General features: G+C 47.2%; 1 protein-coding gene across 4 annotated transcripts in view; it reads right to left on the reverse strand.

Annotated features, from left to right (window-relative positions):
* LOC142589719 (uncharacterized) overlaps nucleotides 1-19,679 on the reverse strand; it is a 161,790-nt gene that overhangs the window by 55,364 nt on the left and 86,747 nt on the right. The window lies entirely within an intron of this gene.

Genomic DNA, 19,679 nt, shown 5'->3' on the forward strand with positions numbered 1-19,679 from the left:
CAGAAACCTTTGGTGTTTGCTTCAAGTGGTGTCTCTCGGTCAATGCTCCAAAGTCAATCTTTGATAACAATAGACAAAATAATAAAGAGCAGCCAGCAAGCCTAGTGGTAGGAGGGGTTCAAAGTTTTGTGGGTCTGATCACGCTAGTGTGTGCAGGATTTTTTTCATAGGGCGTTTACGTCTCCCACCAGCAAAGCATTTAGATAAAGGGCTGTCAAGACAAAGAGAAAAGACAGTTTTCATGGTGAAAAGTGCAGTGCAGCTGTACTACCAATGCAGGTCTATGCCGCAAATGCACACAGTTGCAACTTAGTTCAGGGGTTTTACACCTTAGGGATTAGCAGCACCGGCTGTGGGAAGGCATCACCATGGTGACCACGAGTGCACGCCTTCGGTACTCTAGCCAGTATATTCTAGGCACTAAAGCAATCTTATGGACACACTGGGCGCACTTTTCCGTTCGCTGTGAGGTTGAGTATAAAGTCCAAGGGCGACAAAATCATTGCCGCACGCCATACACTATATGTGCGAGTGAAGGCGTGCGAGGGTGAAGGCTGTTTCACATGCTGCGACTGGAATGTCGAAAATCGATGCAGTTGCACGTGTCACAATGTGATTTTTTGAGGGCCCATTTCACATGATTGCAATTTCAACAACGCGACTGGTGCGATGCCCAGGGTTGCTTGCTGCCAGGTTTTGTGGCACAAGCTGCATAATTCTTTTAATATAACGAAGAAAACATGTACATTAAAATATTATTGACCTTCCTTCGGTAGAAGCAAACAATAGGCATCTTTCGTAATTTAAAAATTCTTTGAAGTTTACATTCGTTTTGGAATGCACAATGGCAGTTTCTGCAAGTTCGGTGCAATGTGACACGGCATACGCAAACAACAGCTATTTGCAGCTGGTTGTTCAGAGCTGTGTGTTGTCTCATGTGCCTTCTATGCCTGTGTCATTCTGTCTGCACTACAACAACCTACAAGATGACCTATCAACAAGTTCATAAAGCTACCCTCACCGCATATGCAGTATTCGGAATTCAGCTGCAGCGAAGTCACCGTGAAAGCCCAACAAGATCGTCGTGCTACCCGGGCTGAGTGCCATCGTCTGGAGAAATGATGTGTGTACAGTTGAACCCGACTATATCGAACCCGGTTACATCGAATCATTCCATATATCGAACAATTTCTGGACACGGTATAGTTACAATGAGTATATATAGCAAAAATTACGCTTACATCGAACAAAACTAGTAGCGACTCCCGATATATCGAACGTCAAGCGGCGGAAAGTGCCCCCGGAAGTTGGCTTTCCCTCACGGTGACGGGAAAGCGCGGCGCCTACGTGACCGCGCTACCTCGGAGCCGCCGACACCCCCCTACAAAAAATGATCCTGGCCCGCCCGCCCGCAGCGCTTGCTCAGACAGCCAATCAGAGGCTCTTGTGCCCTCGTCGTGCAAGATGGCGAAAGTGCGACTTGTCTCGATGCTTATCTGATTCATTGTGTGCGCCTTCTCCCGCAGTGTTGCCGTGATGAAGCGGCAGAATTCGCCTTTCGTCGTGAAGCTCGAAATCATAAATCGGGTCGAACACGGTGACAAGTCGGATGTCCCCGCAACGTACAAGATTCCGAGGTGCACTCTCGGCACGATCTTGAAGGGGGAAATTAGGGCTAAAGCGGCCTAACTCGCGACCCGGTGCCCGTAGTGCCCGTGGCCCCCGACGCGTACGCACGGCCGTGTACGAGTGGTCCATCCAAAATAGCTTCAGCCGTACCGACTTCCGCGTGCTCGGTGATGACTGTAAATTCTGATTAATGCGACGAAGCCGTTGCCGTTGTTGCCGAAGTTTGAAGCGAGCTGTCAGAATTTCCGGAAGCTGTTGACGAATCAACGGTAAACGAGTTGGTGAGCGCAAATGATGGTGTCGCGACCACGGGAGAGCCCGAAAACGACTACATTGCCGACATCGTGCCGAGCACAAGTGAAAATGGGCACAACGAGAAAAGCAGCGACCGTCTTTGGCCCACATCCTCCGAAGTGATTGGTGCGCTCGCACTAGTCCGGTGCTTCTGCGCGAATGCGGAATGTTGCGGCCTCAGCTGCTCCGACACCTTAAACAAAGTGGAAAAGTGCGTGCCTCGCACGCAGCGAAATTGCCGAAGCAGAAGAAAATGCAGGACTATTTCGTGCGAAACTAAGCTAGTTTCATCAATAAAGTGATTTTATAAATGGTATGTGCTTTTATAACATCCAATTATTTAGCAGGCTTATATCGAATTATGCTCTATATCGAACTGATAGGCGGTTTTTGGCGAGTTCGATATAGCCGGGTTCGACTGTATATCGTTTGCGATTGCGCATAAGTGTTTCTTGCTCCTAGACATATTCTTGCACCAAACGCAGCAACAAGCACCAACCTGAAAGCGCATGTCTGCCCCTGAACGAAGCCGCAAATGAACTGTGTGTGATTACTGAATGTGGAATGGAAATTATGTAGTGACATTCAACCTTAGCGCTAGCCCGGTTTGCCCAGCGCAGTGCACATGCTGTGAATATATATAGGAGTCCTCTCTATATATTTCTAATAGCGAAAAAGCTGACACATAAAATGTTTTGAGCAGCTACCGTCCCTTGTGTTGAAACCTGTGTGTGGAATCACAGCGTTCTGAAAGACATGCCTGTCGTCCACTTTGTTGTCCTGTGTCTCGTGCTGTTACAGTGAAATTTCGATATAATGAATTTCAGGAGACCGCGGTAAATTTTTCGTCATTTTGAAAGATTGTTATAGTGAAAGCCCCAAAATGAACCATTCTACCCACCAACTCAACAGCTCGTAAGTTGTCACAATATGGGCTATCCACGAAAACTTCGCTGATGGCTCTCGGCACATGCTGTTGCTATATTCAATAGATTGCGCAGCCACACACCACCGAAGTACCGTATAATAAGAGCGACATGCACAAAACAGAAACTGATGCTGAGAAAACTACCGACATGTCGCCAACAAAGCTCAATGTCTTTTTTTTTTCTTTTTCACATTTCTTCCCATGGACACCGCAACTGTCCCACTCCAGAAGGACACCTGAACCATGTAAAAGTGCAAGTGCGCCTAAACGACACCGCATGGAGAGTGCAAAGTGCGACCGTGTGGCATCCCCGCGAGTACGTAGGTTACATTCCACCGCGAGTGTAGCTACAGCTGCAAAAGAAGCAAAAAAAAAAAGAGGCGTGCGCAGAAAGAAGGGTCAAAGAAGGAAGAGATGCGCCTCCGTTGCTAAGCAACACTTTTCCAGGTAGAGCATGCACTTGCAAAACCTGATGTGTCATCACCTCCACTCGCCCCCGTTCTCGGCCACTGTCTCAGGTTTCTTAAACCCATGCGTCGGGACGTCCGCTCTCGGCACCTTGTCGTCTGCTAGCCTGCCATTTCGGCTGCCGTAAAGGATACTCGAAAATCTAAGGCTCCCCAGATATCTGAATAATAGTTCGCAGTATTGAGGCATTGTTAACATCACAGGGAAACTTAACAATGATTGTTATTCTGCAAAGATCAGTATTCTGAAGTTCGAAGTACTAAAATATTTTTACACTAAAACTATAAGAAGTCAGCAGGGGATTTCTGAAAAGTTTGTTAATGTGGTGTTCGTAGTAATAAGGTTTCACTGTAGTGTACTGTGAAACTCCAACAAGAAGACCATACCAGTACGCGGTGTGCATAATGCAGGAATGTAGGCACACGACAGCTGCACTTGCCATACAGTTTTTCACCTTTCTGCTCATCCTCGCACGCCACTCACGGTTAGCCTGTTTTGTGGAAATAATTATTATTACTATATTATTAGTTATTAGAGGTTATAATTCCTTCATTGTAATTTATAGCAATCACCCAGATTTCTTAAGCTAGTCATGTATTTAAGTGGTATTAGATCAACATTGTTACGACATACTAATAGGCGTAATTTCAAACTTGATTACTCATTCAAAGAAAGTACAAAGGAAAGCCTCAATGAACATTCAGGGTGTCTACCAAGTTGACATTTCCAAATTCCCTGAGTGATGCAGAACTATGTTTTAAGTCAAGACGAGCTGAAACCATATCGCCCGATGCTGTTACTATCTAGTAAGCATAGGAAAAAAATTTAAAAAACGACTTAATCCAATTTGAATACTAAAGAGCAGTGTTTATGTTATTCAAAAAGAGAATAGAAGGGAGGGGTCAGTAAAATGCCCAGCAAATAAAATGTCTTCCAAAAAAAAATTGCAAATTGAATCGGAAATTGTCAAATACGAATAAAAAAGATGATCCATACAAAAGCAAATATTTTCGAATATGAGGTATTTCCATCAACTGATAGCAAGCTCAGTGGTATGAGGCCCAAGCTTTGTAACAATTGAGATTCTCTCTCAACAGCTCAAAAGTCAACCTCAACTATCCTGACATATATACTCTCAGCCCGCACATCACACCTCAGTGTTGTGTTTCATGAAACTGCTTTCAAAAGTATATTGGTTTAGATGAGGGACACTCGCATCTCGGCATCAGCCAACACTGTTTTTTAAGCTCAAGCTCCTTCGAAACGGCGGCAGCATGCTTCCTCTCCCGTTCACTCCTCAATGCGTAGGTCCTTTCTTTTCTTGTACACCTTCCGCCACTCGTTCGCCCCACGGACCATTTGAAGCATCTTCTTAGTTGCACACTCCACGTCCAAGTTTTCGATCTCCTCAGGGGCCGCGAAAACGTCCAAAAAATCGGCCAGTTGGAAAACAATAAATGCATGTCATTTACTGCCCTTGCGGGCTCAAACTGCCACAGGCACATTCAAAAATGCTCTGAAGACCTGCTGGTAAACGTATTAGGCATATCGGTGCTCGTACTGTGAGAGGAAATACCGGGTACATGCGTGTATAATTAAGGAATGCATACTGTATCCCGTAGCAGTAGCCCCTTCCCACGCTTGTTATGCTTCATTGCAATACTTTTGGGTATGCTTCACCAAGTGACATTTCTGTACGGAGGCGAAGCTGACTTCCGAGAACCGGCATAATGAAACGCAACGTGCTTTCCAAGCTTCTAAGCCAATCGCGAGGACCGCAAAGGCAGAGTTCGTGCCGTTGCTGACAGCAGCGAATTCTTTCAATAAAAAAACACTGCGCCCAAGGGCAAGAAGTATCATAGCGAACGTCGAAGCAGCTAGGCCTAGCGTTGCCACAGTGGTGGCTATGGCTACCAGCGAATCTGCGTGCGAGAGCGCCAGTTTGAGGCAGCGAGGTAACCAAAATGGCAGCAGTGATGGTTTTGATTAATGCCGTTACGGACCTGCGGTCACGGCGAAACGTCCGGAAAATCGGATGGCGAAGAGTTCTTGCGTCCAGAATTTCAGACGTTCTGATACATCGACTCTATGGGGTGGTGCCGCGAAGCCGTCCAAATTATTGGGAATCCGGATAGTCGGTCGTTGACTGTAGTCTAGCAACTCCTCCAGCCGACGACTGGACGTCAAAGGTGATTCATTACCATTTCTACTCGAGCGAGCATTACCGCGACTTTCGACCCTTTCAATAAAATTGCAGTTAATTTTCCTTGATAGAGGCACAAATTCCCTGAGTTTTCCCCTGAGTTTTTCCAGACTACTCAAAATCCCCGAGAATTCGCGGTTTTCCCAGTTGGTAGACACCCTGACATTCCTATTTGGTAGTCCTAAACAGATTCTATTGGCAGAATTGTATGCCTGCTTGAATTGCCTGGAATTCAATGCTGAAAGCTGGAAAAACTGGTCCCTTTTCTTGCTGTCAAATGTCTGCATTAATGTAGATAGCAAGCTATATTTACAGTAATTCCTTGTTATAACAAAGTCTGCAGGACGGCGAAAAAATTCGTTATAAGCAGTAATGCGAGAAAAGCTAAAGTTGAGCTTTGATTGTGCAACAAATGCAAGGAAGTCAAAATACAATGTATTTAGTGAAGCAAAAATTTATTCGGGTGCAAGAAAGGCAGTGAGCTTAGGCAGTTTCATGTTCTTACCGGGCGTGAGCAACCCCTGCTCTAACCTGACCAAGCATTGCACAAGGCCATGGTCGCCGCCCATGCATTTAACCATATTTCACAGCAGACGTAGGTACTCCCGCATCTGTACAATAGCTGGCCCTTCATGTGGCTCTTCGTCCTCGTCGGGGCCACCAACAGTGTTGATTAGTATCTCCGCATCTGTCGCTGGGGCGACCACGGGAGCAGCAGCGTCAGCGAACGCGAATGTCTCGAAGTCGCCTTCTACCTCTTGGCCAACACTTTCCTGAACAGCCTCGTACAGATCGCTGCAAGTCTGGTCATCGTCAGGCTGGTCATCGTCAAGGTCACTGACGACGGCACGGGAAAGGCAGGCGTGCGCAAAGGAGTCGGCGACCTTTGAAGGTGCGAGTTCTTTTCATGAAACGTTCAGCAAATGAATCGCACCAAGGAAATCAATGTTGTACCTTTTGCTGGCGTCATACACTGTGAGCACGCGTTACAAAAGAGCCTTGCTGTACAGCTTCTGGGTGGTCTCAATGGTGCCCTGATCCATAGGTTGCAGTACCACGGTTGTGTTTGCAGGCAAAAATTCCACAGCAATTGCCTTGAGGTTGTCAATCTTCCTGTGGCTCGGAAAATTTTGAATTATGAAAAGCACTTGCCAATTCCTTACATTGAACCGTCTATCCAGAAGGTGCACATTGTTGTGATCGGCTGTTCACCCCGTGACACCCCACAGTTGCAGCTCGAATGATTATGGGGAACGGGCCGACGGCCTCGTCAAAATGGTTCTAGACAAAGATGAATTATGACCAGCACGGGAATACCTCGTTCATGAAAGGTTTCAGCAATTAGCAATGATACGGTTGTCACCTGTCAGTAGCACAAACTGGCGTGTCCAAGCCAGAGACGCGCTTGGCTTGCCTTTCCGAATAAAACTTCAGGAATTATGATAAGGCCAAAGAGTTTTACTCTGGCATTTCGAAATTCTTGTTGAGAGGGAGAGACAATATCAAAGTGACCAGTACAAAATTTGTCAAAGACACCGAGATTGCGCCAGTAAATGAAGAGCCCGAAAAGTGCAAGGTGGCAAAATCCTCAGAGACAAAGTGTGTCGAGAGCAAGGCCATTGCCGGTCTACAAAGAGGGGCCACTCCGGAGGGCGTCCCTTGCGAGGGCGAGGCTTGTTCCAGTAGCCATGAGAATGTTAAGGAGGTGCTGGAGACCTTCCTCGTATCCGAGCACTTGGGCGACTTTCCAGAATTGTCTAGGATAGACCCAGATACGGTAGCGGCAGAGCCAAGAGAAGACCCGACGTGGCAAAACGGAGAGGAAATCGCTCAGGGCTCCAGCATCGGTGACTGCGCAATGCAGCAGTTGTACACTAAAACCGAGCTAGCGCCCATCCCGGAGAACCCTCCTTGCGGGGACGATGCTTGTTCCAGCAACCCTATGAGGGTCAGTGTAGGGCTGGATACCTTCCTCGTGCCTCAGCACTTGAGTGACAGTTTGACAACTCATGCCCATCACTTTGCAAAACCTGTGCTTTCCCATGGAGGTCTAGCTTGCTTAGACAGCATCCATACTTAACATTTAACACCTCAGCCACGTCTAAAGGCCTTCGACATTATCATGTCAGGTTAACAGTGCTTGCTTGACTCCACTACATCCCACAGCACCCAGTTGTAGTACACTGTGTCATCTGTTCCCAAGACTGCAATGGAATTATTCAAGACATTCATTATGTCTCCTCAAAGCTGTCTTATTTAACATCCACATCAGGGTTGGAACAGGACTTAAAGGGACACTCAAGGCAATTATGTCACTATGGACCCATAAGCCACACACTGCATGTTTCATGCAAGAAAAGCACTTAGTTTAAGAGGAAATTGCACCTGAAGGGCCTGCATTCCTCTAGCACGATTCAAATAGCTGACCCACAAGCAAGGAGTTGTGACATTGCATATGCCATTAGAACCACCCTTTTTGTTGTCGGTGAGTAAAACCGCACCCGACAACCAACTAGGTTTTTTTTTTCCGTTTCTTTTTTTTTTTATGAGACAGAAAACCACAGCCACAAACCGAGCAAAGACACAGCCGTCAGCATCCCAAGACATCACGTGGACATGCAATTTTCTGCTGCTTGCAGAAATTTTACTTGTTACCTTAAGTCCATGCAGTAGACCGCCCATTGCCACATGATTGTGTAACATGACAGCAACCAGTGCACCTACCTCAATCCGAATTCACTCTTGCTACTTGCTCTCCTCCTGACAGTAATAAATAAATAGTAAAAAAATTCACCAACGATAACGATACTCCCTGATGCGAAGTTTGAGCACAGCTCTATACATGTTTTCATTGCACAATATATTCACTGGCACAAACTATCTGTCTCGATCGGCCTGTTCAGGGTGTCTACCAAGTTGACATTTCCAAATTCCCCGAGTTTTCCAGGTTTTCCCTGAGTGCCATTGCAAATTTCCCTGAGTGATGCAGAACTATGTTTTATGTCAAGACGGGCTGAAACCATATCGCCTGATGCTGTCACTCTCTAGCAAGCACATGAAAAAAATAAAGAAGCACCTTAATCCAATTTGAATACTAAGGAGTAGTGTTTGTGTTATTCAAAAAGAGAATAGAAGGCAGGGGTTAGTAAAATGCACAGCAAATAAAGTGTCTTCGAAAAAAATTGCAACTGGAGTCAGACATTCTCAAATACGAATAAAAAGGAGATGGATATAGAAGCAAATATTTTCGAATATGACCTATTTCTATCACCTGATAGCAAGCTCAGTGGTATGAGGCCCGAACTCTGTCACAATTCAGATTCTCTCTCAACAGCTCGTAAGTCAACCTCAACTGTCCTGACATACTCTCAGCCCACGCACGACTCCTGAATGTTGTGTTTCACTGCTTTAAAGAGTTTATTTTGGTTTGGATGAGGGACACTTGCATCTCCGCATTAGCCAAAACTTTATTTTTTGAGCTCAAGCTCCTTTAAAACGGCGGCAGCAAGCTTCCTTTCCCGTTTATTCCTCAATGCGTAGGTCATTTCTGTTGTTGTTTTCCTTCCGCCACTCGTTCGCCCCAAAGACCATTTGAAGCATCTTGGTCAGTTGCACAGTCTACGGCCGATTTTTCAAACTCCCTAAGGGCCGTGAAAACGTCCGAAAAATCGGCCAGTCCGAAAAATCGACCTCCCAGCGTTGAGTACTTGGGACGTCATTTCCCAGGCAGGCCTAGTCCCGGCTCCCCGCAAAGTTGATGCGGTGCTCAAGGCACCTAAGCCCCAGAACAAGAAGGAGCTTCAGAGCTACCTGGGCCTCATCAACTTCTACAGGAGTTTTCTGCCTAACCTGTCGCAGCATCTACAGCCGCTCCATCTTCTGCTTCGAGATGGTCAACAATGGGTCTGGAAGAAGGAGCAGGACCAGGCCTTCCAGCGCAGCAAGGAGCTAATCACCAAGGCTCCAGTGCTGGTGCACTTCGATCCTGCTAAGCCTGTTGTCCTTACCGTAGATGCGTCGCCGTACAGTGTGGGAGCCGTCCTGGCACCCCGGGACAAAGATGGCCAGGAACGCCCTGTGTCGTTTGCTTCTCGACGGCTTCATGCTGCAGAGTAGCGTTACAGCCAGCTGGACAAGGAAGGTTTGGCCCTCATGTTCGGTGTCGAACGCTTCCACCAGTACCTGGGGGGCGTCACATGCTTGCTACATAAGGGACAAAGAAAGTGGGCTGAAGAAGGCGTCGGTGGCGGCCAAATATAGCGTTCCTTACATAACCGTGTCGACCATATACAAGAACAAGGACAAATTGCGGCAGCAACTGCAGCAAGATTCGTCTTCCCTGTCACGGAAGAGAATACATACGTCGAAGTAAAAAGACGTGGATGCAGCGCTCTTCAGGTGGTTCCGTCAATTTAGGGCTCAGAGCATACCAGTGAGTGGCCCCATGCTCCAACAAAAAGCCGTCCCTTCATGCTCTTTTAGGCCATCAAGACTTCAACCCACTTAATGGATGGATCCAGCGATTCAAGGATCACCATGGCATCAGCTGCAAAGTGGTGTGCGGTGAAAGCGGTGATGTCAACGATGAGTCCATCGAAGTCTGGCTTCGCTTAAATTCGGAAACCATGCTGTCCACATATACGGACAGAGACACAGACAAGGCAGACGAAGCTGGCGTATTTTCTAACCTTCTGCCCAACTGCACTCTTGCTCTGAAAGCGAAGCCTGCTCTGGCCGCAAGGCCTCAAAAGAGCGCATAACTGTGTTGTTCTGCGCTAACATGGATGGAAGCAACAAGCGCCGCCTGTTTGTCATTGGAAAATCAGCGAAGCCACGTTGCTTTAAAAAGCGGGAGTGCCTGCAAGTGACATACAAATCCAACAAAAAGGCGTGGATGACGCAAGACATGCTTACAAGCTGGCTTTGCAAGTTCGATGAAGACGTGGTGGCAGAGAAGCGACAGGTCGTGCTCATTCTAGACAATTGCACAGCCCACAACGTCTAGCCAAAGTTGACTGCCGTCAAGTTAACATTTCTGCCTGCCAACACGACTGCAAAATGTCAGCCGCTCGACCAGGGTGTCATCGCAACTGTAAAGGTACTTTACAAAAAATGCATCCGCGAAAGAGTTTTACTGAGCATGCAGCAGCAGCAGCCTCCTAAAGTGAATTTAAGGGGAGCGATTGGTATGGTTGCTGCTTCGTGGTGGCAGGTAAAAGCCACTACAATAAGCAAGTGCTTCAACAAAGCAGGCTTCGTGCACAATGCAGAGGCTCATGACGTTGGATGAGCCAAGCGACAATGTTGCCGATGAGACGGTCAACACCGACGACGTGTGGTCCGGCCTCGTTGAAAGCAAGTTTGTTTCCCCCACAGACACCTTCCAAGAATACATCGATGCCGGTGAGTCAGAGCTTCCTGTCTGCGAAGCGAGCAAGGATGATGCGATCATCGCCGCGATGCGCGGAGCTTGCAGCCGAAGACGAGTCTGACGACTATATCGACCCAATGCCAGACCCAGATGTCCCGTGCAAAGACGCTTTGGAATACCTAAGGAAAGTGAAGATGTACTGCGCGAAGAACAGTTGGAGTGAGAAAGCACTTCGGTGCTTTGCCTTATAGAGGACGAAATTGTTCGAAGCGCTGTAAAAAAAAATCTCCACAAAAATATCAGCATTCTTCCGCTGATGCCGCACTTGCCAGGAGAACTTGGTTTCTGTGTTGTGTTTCGATTGTGCTGCATTATATATATATATATATATATATATATATATATATATATATATATATATATATATATATATATATACACACACAAGAATACATTTCCGACATTGTGTATATCAGCTGTTCAAACTAAATGTCGTGAAGAGTTAAAATATATATAACAGAGGGCTGTATGCAGGGTTTCTACCAAGTTGACGTTTCCAAATTCCCTGAGTTTTCCAGGTTTTCCCTGAGTGCCTTTGCACATTTCCCTGAGTGATGCAGAACTGTTTTATGAACGGTGTAAGAAGTATACAGAGAGGTGTTGACACTCTCCCCTCGCAGCGTGCGAGAGCGCCGCCCGCTCGCGGCCACAGTATGTTCGGGGGTAGCGAGCCAGGAGAGGGGGCGTGGTCACAGCCGACGTAGAGGGCGCTGTGAAATGCGGTCCCAAATCGTGGGGAGCTGCCACGCGCATGCTGCGCTACCTCCACGGACATTTAGGAGGGGAAACTCTCGTCAGCGCGAGTGAGCGCGGGCGACAAGATAAGGTCACAATTGTTGTATGCGCCGACAGGGCCGTATACAGTGGCGGCGCCATGCGGCGCGTCGTAGAAGCCGCAGCGAAAAAAAAAAAAGAGATGCAGCGCCCGGGCAGCGTATTTCCAACTGCTTGTAGGTACAGCGGGGCGTGGAACTTGTGGAGACGAAGGACGTTTGCACGCTTGCGCGAGTGAGAGCGGGTGCGAGAGAGGAAATGTGGGGAATTTTGCTCCTTGAAAATGGGTACTATGCCTGGGTACTATGGAGGAGTTTCTTGGCGCGCGGTGTATGCGCTTGTCCCTAGGCGTGCCGGCAGAAGTCGCGGGGCGCGGTTGTGCTGAACTTAGCATCGCAAGTTGGCGGCTCGACGCAATCATATTTAATCGATCATGTTTTTACTAATGAAAACAATGTGTCATTATTTCGCATTATTGGCGGTGCCTCCAGGACACCAAAGCGGCAACGGGGATATCAAAGCTAGAAGCCGGACTGGTCCATGGGTTGGGGCTCGCAGAGGCCTGCGCGTGCCAGGGAAGTATAAGATCAGCTGTCCGCTATCGCGGACAGCCAATATTTTATGCGAACACCCCCAAGCACACTTCGGCCTCTGCGGCCCCAACCCACGGGCCGCCCGGCTTCCAGCTTTGATCCCCCAGCTACCGCTTGGGTGCCCCGGAGATCCTGCGTTGCCTGCTTTAATATAACCTCAGGTGCTCTCCTGAGGCCTTTGTTTGCCGGTTACATGTGCCCTCCTGGAGCAGTGCTTGTAAAAAATCCGATCTATCGTCGTGACGAAAAAAAGCGACCCGCGCCTTATAAAACACCAGTCAGAACATTGTCCCATCAGACACAGCGATCACCAAGCGGCGTCCGCGCCCACTGCCTCACCGCGCGGACAGCCAGTGGCGGAGCGTATAAACCAACTCGACCGAACTCCGCAATGCCGGCATGTCTAGGGGACAAACGAATACAATGCACAAGAAACCTCCTCCGTAGTGCCTAGGCTGAGTGATATATTCAAGGAGCAAAAGCCCCCAGATTTTCTCTCTCGCGCCCGCTCTTACTCGTGCCTGCGCAGAAACGTCGAGCTCCGTCAAAAGTGGCACGCCCCGCTGTATCTACGAGCAATTCTAAATACGCGCCCGGGCAGGCTGCTATGGCGCGCTCTCAACGGCGGTAATTTCTTTCCAGGCCGCCAGCACGATAACGGCTCCGCGGGCTTGTGACCTTTTCTGGTCGCCGCAAACAGTGGAGTTTCCTTTCCTAAATGTTTCTTGCTCTGTGGCTACCTCACAGTTTTTGCTGGTGCGGCTGCACTTCCTTGGTGTTTTGAACATGTTTTTTTATTCCCGTGTTTGATGGCCTTGTGTTTGGCTTTCATCGCCATAGAGGCTCACCTCTAGTGGGCATTGCGCAGACGAAAGTAGCAGCGCTTTTTTTTAGACGTGTTTGCAATGGGAAGAAAGTGTTCCGTCCCGAACTGCAATTCGCGCTACCGGACTTGCACGGAGCGTGTGCCCCTATTCAAAGCTCCGTCCGACAATGTTCGTTTGGAGCAGTGGCTTGTGCGATTCCGAGGGCAGACCGGACTTTGACATCTACCGACCATGTCTGCGCCAAGCATTTTTCAGAGGACGTGATATCCCGGACATATTACGCGAAGCTCAATGGAAAAGTGCTGCTTAACGCTGAAAAGAGGCCTGTACTGTCTAAAGACGCAGTTCCCACCTTATTTCCAAATTGCCCAAAGTACCTCACACGGCCAAACAGACCTCGAAAGCAGCCTTTTAAGAGGGAACCTCCTGGGCGAGCACCCAAGCGACGTTGGCCGAAAGTCGACGACAAGAGTGCGAAGCAGCATCTGCAAGCTTCTTTGCCCACTGCGACACCTGGGGACTTGGAAATAGCCTTGGAGCCAGTGGCTAAGAGACATCATCTTCAATATGCTGGGAGAAGGAACTTCAGTGTGGCTTGATAACAAAAGACATGTTCCTCAGCAAGAGCACATCTGAGAAACTTCGAGTCACATCAAAATCCACAAAAGAACTTTGCAATGCTCTCCTGCACGATTACAATTTTAAATATGTCTTGACAAGCAAGATGAATAAAGATCCAATTGAACGTTTCTTTGGTAAGGTAAGATTGGCTGGAAGCCAGAATGACCACCCGTCAATGCCTACTTTCTTGCAGCTGTACCAGACATTATACAATTACACCCTCCTCAAGCCTCCTAAATTTGGCAACTGCAGAGTAGTTGAGGGAGAGAAGCCGCTACTAGACATATCCGATTTCAGGGCCCTTATAAATTTGAACAATGTCACATCAGCAAATGACTTCGTAGATGCGGTGAAGCAGAAACTCAACAGCCTTATCTGTGTAGAGGACTGGGAATGTGATGATGTCCTTTTAGAGCCAATTCAACAGTAGCGAGCGGTGCCGCTGTGTGCAGCCGGTGCCCTCGGCGCCGGACATGCCCAATGTGTTTTCGAAGAGACCAAAACCCCGTGCACTTCAGCTGCTGCCACGCTGCTGCGCTACAGAACTTAGATGCGAAATCGCTGTGCTTCTTCGCCCGTTCCCATGGCCTGACACAGGCAACAAGCGACACCGCATCTTGGGAAATGGGCTTTAAGTGCTTCGCGATCCGCATGACATCATTAACTGCTGTACAGCAGATACTTTCGTATCAGTAAAGCATTAGGCCTGACACACGCATGATTTTGTTACATGTAAAGCATTTTCTTAGCGCTTTCAGTTGTAATCACACTACTAAACTCGAAAATCGAGCGTGGGCAGTGGAATCTCAAGGCGCCAGCCCACTGATCTGAGCCCACTGGTCGCGGCGCCATCTGTCGTCTCGCAGTAGAACTACAGGGTGCGCCCCGCCGTGGCCGAACATACTATGGACGCGCCGGCGGGCGCAGTGTCAACACCTCAGTATATTCGTACACTGTGGTTTTATGTCAAGAAGGGCTGAAAACATATCGCCTGATTCTGTCACTTTCGAATAAGCACAAGAAAAAAAAATTAAAAAGCGACTTAATCCAATTTGAATACTAAGGAGTAGTGTTTATTCAAAAAGAGAATAGAAGGCAGGGGTTAGTAAAATGCACAGCAAATAAAGTGTCTTCGAAAAAAATTGGAAATGAAGTTGGACATTCACAAATATGAATAAAAAAAAAGGAGATGCACATAGAAGCAAATATATTCGAATATGAGCTATTTCTATCAACTGATAGCAAGCTCAGTGGTATGCGGCCCGAACTCTGTCACAATTGAGATTCTCTCTCAACCACTCGTAAGTCAACCTCAACTGTCCTGACATACTCTCAGCCCAAGCATGACGCCTGAGTGTTGTGTTTCACTGCTTTAATGAGTTTATTTTGGTTTGGATGAGGGGCACCTCGGCATCAGACAAAACTTTGTTTTTTGAGCTCAAGCTCCTTCAAAACGGCGGCAGCAAGCTTCCTTTCCCGTTTATTCCTCAATGCGTACATCATTTCTGTTCTTGTCCTCCTTCTGCCACTCGTTCGCCCGAAGGACCATTTGAAGAATCTTGGTCAGTTGCACAGGCCACGGCCGATTTTTAGAACTCCTTAGGGGTCGCGAATTTGTTCGAAAAATCGGCCAGTTGGAAAAAAAAATAAATGCGTGTCATTTACTGCCCTTAGGGGCTCAAACCGCCACAGGCACGTTCCAAAACGCTCTGAAGGCCTGCCGGTACACATATTAGGCATATCGGCGCACGTACTGTGACAGGAAATACCGGGTGCACGTGTGTATAATTAAGGAATACATAGTGTTTTCCGTGGCAATAGCCCCTTCCCACGCTTGTTATGCTTCACTGCAATACTTTTGCGTATGCTTCACCCTGTAACATTTCTGTATAGAGGCGAAGCTAACTTTCCGGAACCGGCATTATGCAATGCGCCGTGTTTTGTAAGTTTCTAAGCCAATCGCGAGGAACCCAAAGGCGGAGTCCGTGTCATTGCTGACAGCAGCTAATTCTTTTAATAAAAAACTCGGCACCCAACGGCAAGAAGCTTCATAGCGAACGTCGAAGCAGCTAGGCCCAGCGTTGCCGCAGTGGTGGCAACGGCTGCCAGCGGATTCGCGTGCGAGAGTGCCGGTTCGAGGTGGCGAAGTAATCAAAACGGCGGCGGTGGTGCCTTTGATTATTGCCGTTTCGGACCTGCAGTCAGGGCAAAACGTCCGGAAAATCAGACGGCGAAGAGTTCTTGCGTCCGAAATTTCACACGTTCTGATAAGTTGACTCTATGGGGTACGTGGCGGTGCCGCGACGCCGTCCAAATGATCGGGAATCCGCAGAGTCGGTCGTTGAGTGCACACTGGCAACTCCTCCAGCCGACGACAGGGCGTCAAAGACGATTCATTACGATTCCTGTCTGTTGCTCGAGCCAGCATTACCGCGACTTTCGACGCTTTCAATAAAATTGCCGCTAATTTTCCCTGATAGAGGCCCAAATTCCCTGAGTTTTCCCTGACTTTTTCCAGACTACTCAAAATCCCTGCGAATTCCCGGTTTTCCCGGTTCGTAGACACCCTGGTATGCTAACAACACCTGCTATACGTTGATGGGCATTGTTCATGCTAGTCATCAGTATATTTTTCATTCTGCACAAATAATGAATTAACAAAGTTTAATTAGCTAATTTTTAATCTACTTAAAGGGACCCTGAAACGCTTTTGACGATTTTCTACAAACGTACTGAGTCATTAGAGTAGGTCCTTCTGATCATTAATTGGCACATCTAAGTGCCCCACGTAAAGCGTGTAATTTATTATAAGGTTTTAAAAATGCACATCGCTGCCGATCGCAGCACACTGCTCGGCGGAATTTTAAACCGCCCCTACCCATATGACCGGAGTCACCCATACGACGTCAGTGGGGCGAGCTATCCGATTGGCTGACAAGGGCGCGTGATCGATAATTTTTCCAACTTTATGGTAAACAAATGATCTTCGTAATAGTTGGAATGTTAGTTAATTTGTTCTTATGAGGAGAAAGTAACATAAAGAGAATGCACAAGAATAATTTTTCGGTACACTTAAGCACTTCCGGCACACAGCAAGTGTCGTCTGCTTGTGTTACAACGTACTCCATTTTGACGAGAGCTCCGCGGTCAGAGTCGGTCTCAGTCTTTTTGCGAGCACTATGATTCGATTTTGTTGCCTTGTGGACTGCAAACGTAGCGACTGGCAATATGTCAAGCTGCGACATCGTGTCCCTCTGCAAGGCAGCGTACGAGTGAACTGGCTGCTGCGCATCGGACTGCCGCTACCCGATCGGCGCCAGGATTTGCGCGTTTGTGGCCGTCACTTTACACCGGAAGATTACTAACGCAATAGCGTTTCGCGAGTCCGGTATTAGGGCAAGCGCAAGCCCAAGGGGACAGAGTCTGGCCGCTTAACTGTGCCGTAACGGGATGAGCCATGAGATGAGCACAAGGGCAAATGTGAATGGTCTGCACAGTGCAGCCACCTGGTGGCAACGAAATGTATTCTTCTTTGCTGCTGGTGTGTATTTTTCGCAGGAGTGTAATCATCAACACGTTGTTTTTATAAATGTTTAAAATGTTTTACACTTGGTTAGAGCAATATTAGCGCTTTGTTTGGCTGGTTAAGCGCTGTGCCAACAAGTGTATGGACCGTGCAGACCGATCAGGCCGCTCACGTACGTCTACGCTAAAGTTCCTTCATCAGCTTGAGTTTATGCCTCCAGTCATTTGCTGAAATGACCAGCTTGCCTGTGGTTACCGGAATACAAAACACGTTCGGCGCTACGACAGAATGCTCGCAACGCACGCTGCTTCGATAGCTCTCGCTTCGGGTTGACGGCCAAGCGGCTAGCGGAGAGGTCTCGCACAGGCGGGGGCGGGCTCCAAAACAACCGGAAGTGGATGATGTGACGTCGCATCGTGACGCTGAACCAGTGAAGGCGGAGCTTAGCCCCGCTCGCTCGGCAAATGAGTTGAGGAGGAAAAGCATGGCTAGGGAGGAGGGTAACTTCTAATCGCTTGTAGCTCCATTAATACGTAACGCTTCACTTAAATTGTGGTACGAATGTTCTACTTAAGCTGTACCCTACGCGTCTACAAGATTTGTCCGAACCATTTCAGGGGCCCTTTAAGATGTAGATGTAAAAATTGTAGAGGACGTTAACAAATGACATCAAATACGTACCTAGTTTGCTGTATGGGCGTACAGTTTTTTGGGCTGGTTGGTTCATTGCAGTAACTGACTACTAGTAGCGCACATCCCGTCGTCTTTCTTGTCCGTGTCAATTCAGCACCATGAAATCAATAACAAGTTTGTTGCACTGGTAATAAGCAGTTAAACTCCTTCCAGGATGCATCAGCAGTTTCTGGTGCAAATCTTCGGTCCTTATCAAATGCGAAGTCCTGGCTTTGAATGTGCATGAGATGTACAGGTTACTAGATGATGGAGTTTGAGATGCTGCAGTCGCTAGTGCATGGACACATTATAATGCAGTTTTTTTATTTTTTTTTAAAGAAAGGATCATGTAAGACCTAAGTTGCTTTAAATGTTATCAGTCTACATCGACGGCCTCCACAAATTTTGCGTTGATGCCTTGTCAATTAAAAAAAATTAAATAGAAGTTAGTTGATTAAAGTGAGTAATTATTTGTGCACAATGAAAAAGGTACTCGTGTAGCATTAAGGGGACATACAGGTTAAAAAATTGCTTTTACCTTTTAAAACATCTGTCACTTTTTATATGTGTGGTTGCGCAGTTACGCTTCAGCATTCTATGTTCACGTGTAAAAAAATCGAGGGAATCCTCTAGCCAGAAGTCTGGGAGAAATGGTTCTTATAGAGGCTTGGTATTTGCAGGGACCTCATTTTTTTCATTCATGCTCAACTGATGATGGTCACAGCCACAAGTTTTTCCCATACGGTGGGCTTTTTTGGTGTAAGAACAAGCAAGCACTAGCTTCAACTGAGCCGACACAAGCTCATTCTCCAATATTCACTAGTGCTCGGCCGAATTCATGCACTTTTGTGGAGATGGTCACTTCTATAGCCATACTGTGGTTGAGTAAAGGCCACAATGGCTTTGATGTTATACAGGAGCTGGCCATCCAACTCAAGAGTTGATTTGCTTTGAGAAACCAAACAGACGAGAGACAAATCAGAAGAATGTCTGGGAAACAGACAGCGGAAACTACATCTTGACGTCAGTGAAGAAAAGAAAGCCCTCCTGGAGGAGGACGCTCACAAGGGCTACAAGGGGTACCACCTACGCAGGATAATTTTTAGATTTTACACTTTTGCAAAGACTCGTCTGCATTCTGGCCAGATTTCATGTAACTTAACCATCTCCAATAGTAAGGAGCATGTATAGAACCTCCAACTTAAATTTTTTTCTTTTTCCAATTTCAGGCTACTTGTGTGGCTTGTGCACCAAAATTCTTGTACTTAAAGTGACTAAATCTCAGGCAAATTTTGCAAGCATAAGCATTTGTAGAATGGAAATATTGAGGTCTTATTGTAACGGTCAATAATTTTGGCCATGTGCTTTTCAGTAAACCACTCATTGATGTTCTCAATAATGATAGCCTGGCTAATCTTTTTCTTGAGATAGTAAAGCTAAAATAAAATTATTTTTGACCTTACTTACAATTACAAGTAGTTGTGCATACGAAGCGATATATGCTATCTATAAAACTCTTGTATCTTGCAAAAGACACCATATATTTCCCATTTCAAGCGGTCAAAAAAGTACCATATTTACTCGCATAATGAACGCACTCACATAGTGAATGCAGCCCTCACTTTTCCAATCAAGAAGTGGGTTTTTTCTTTATCTCGCATAATGATCGCACCCTGAACTTGCTGCCGTGAAGTAGGAGACACACGGTACCAT

This window comes from Dermacentor variabilis, chromosome 1, assembly GCF_050947875.1.
Source record: "Dermacentor variabilis isolate Ectoservices chromosome 1, ASM5094787v1, whole genome shotgun sequence".
Taxonomy (NCBI): Eukaryota; Metazoa; Arthropoda; class Arachnida; order Ixodida; family Ixodidae; genus Dermacentor; species Dermacentor variabilis.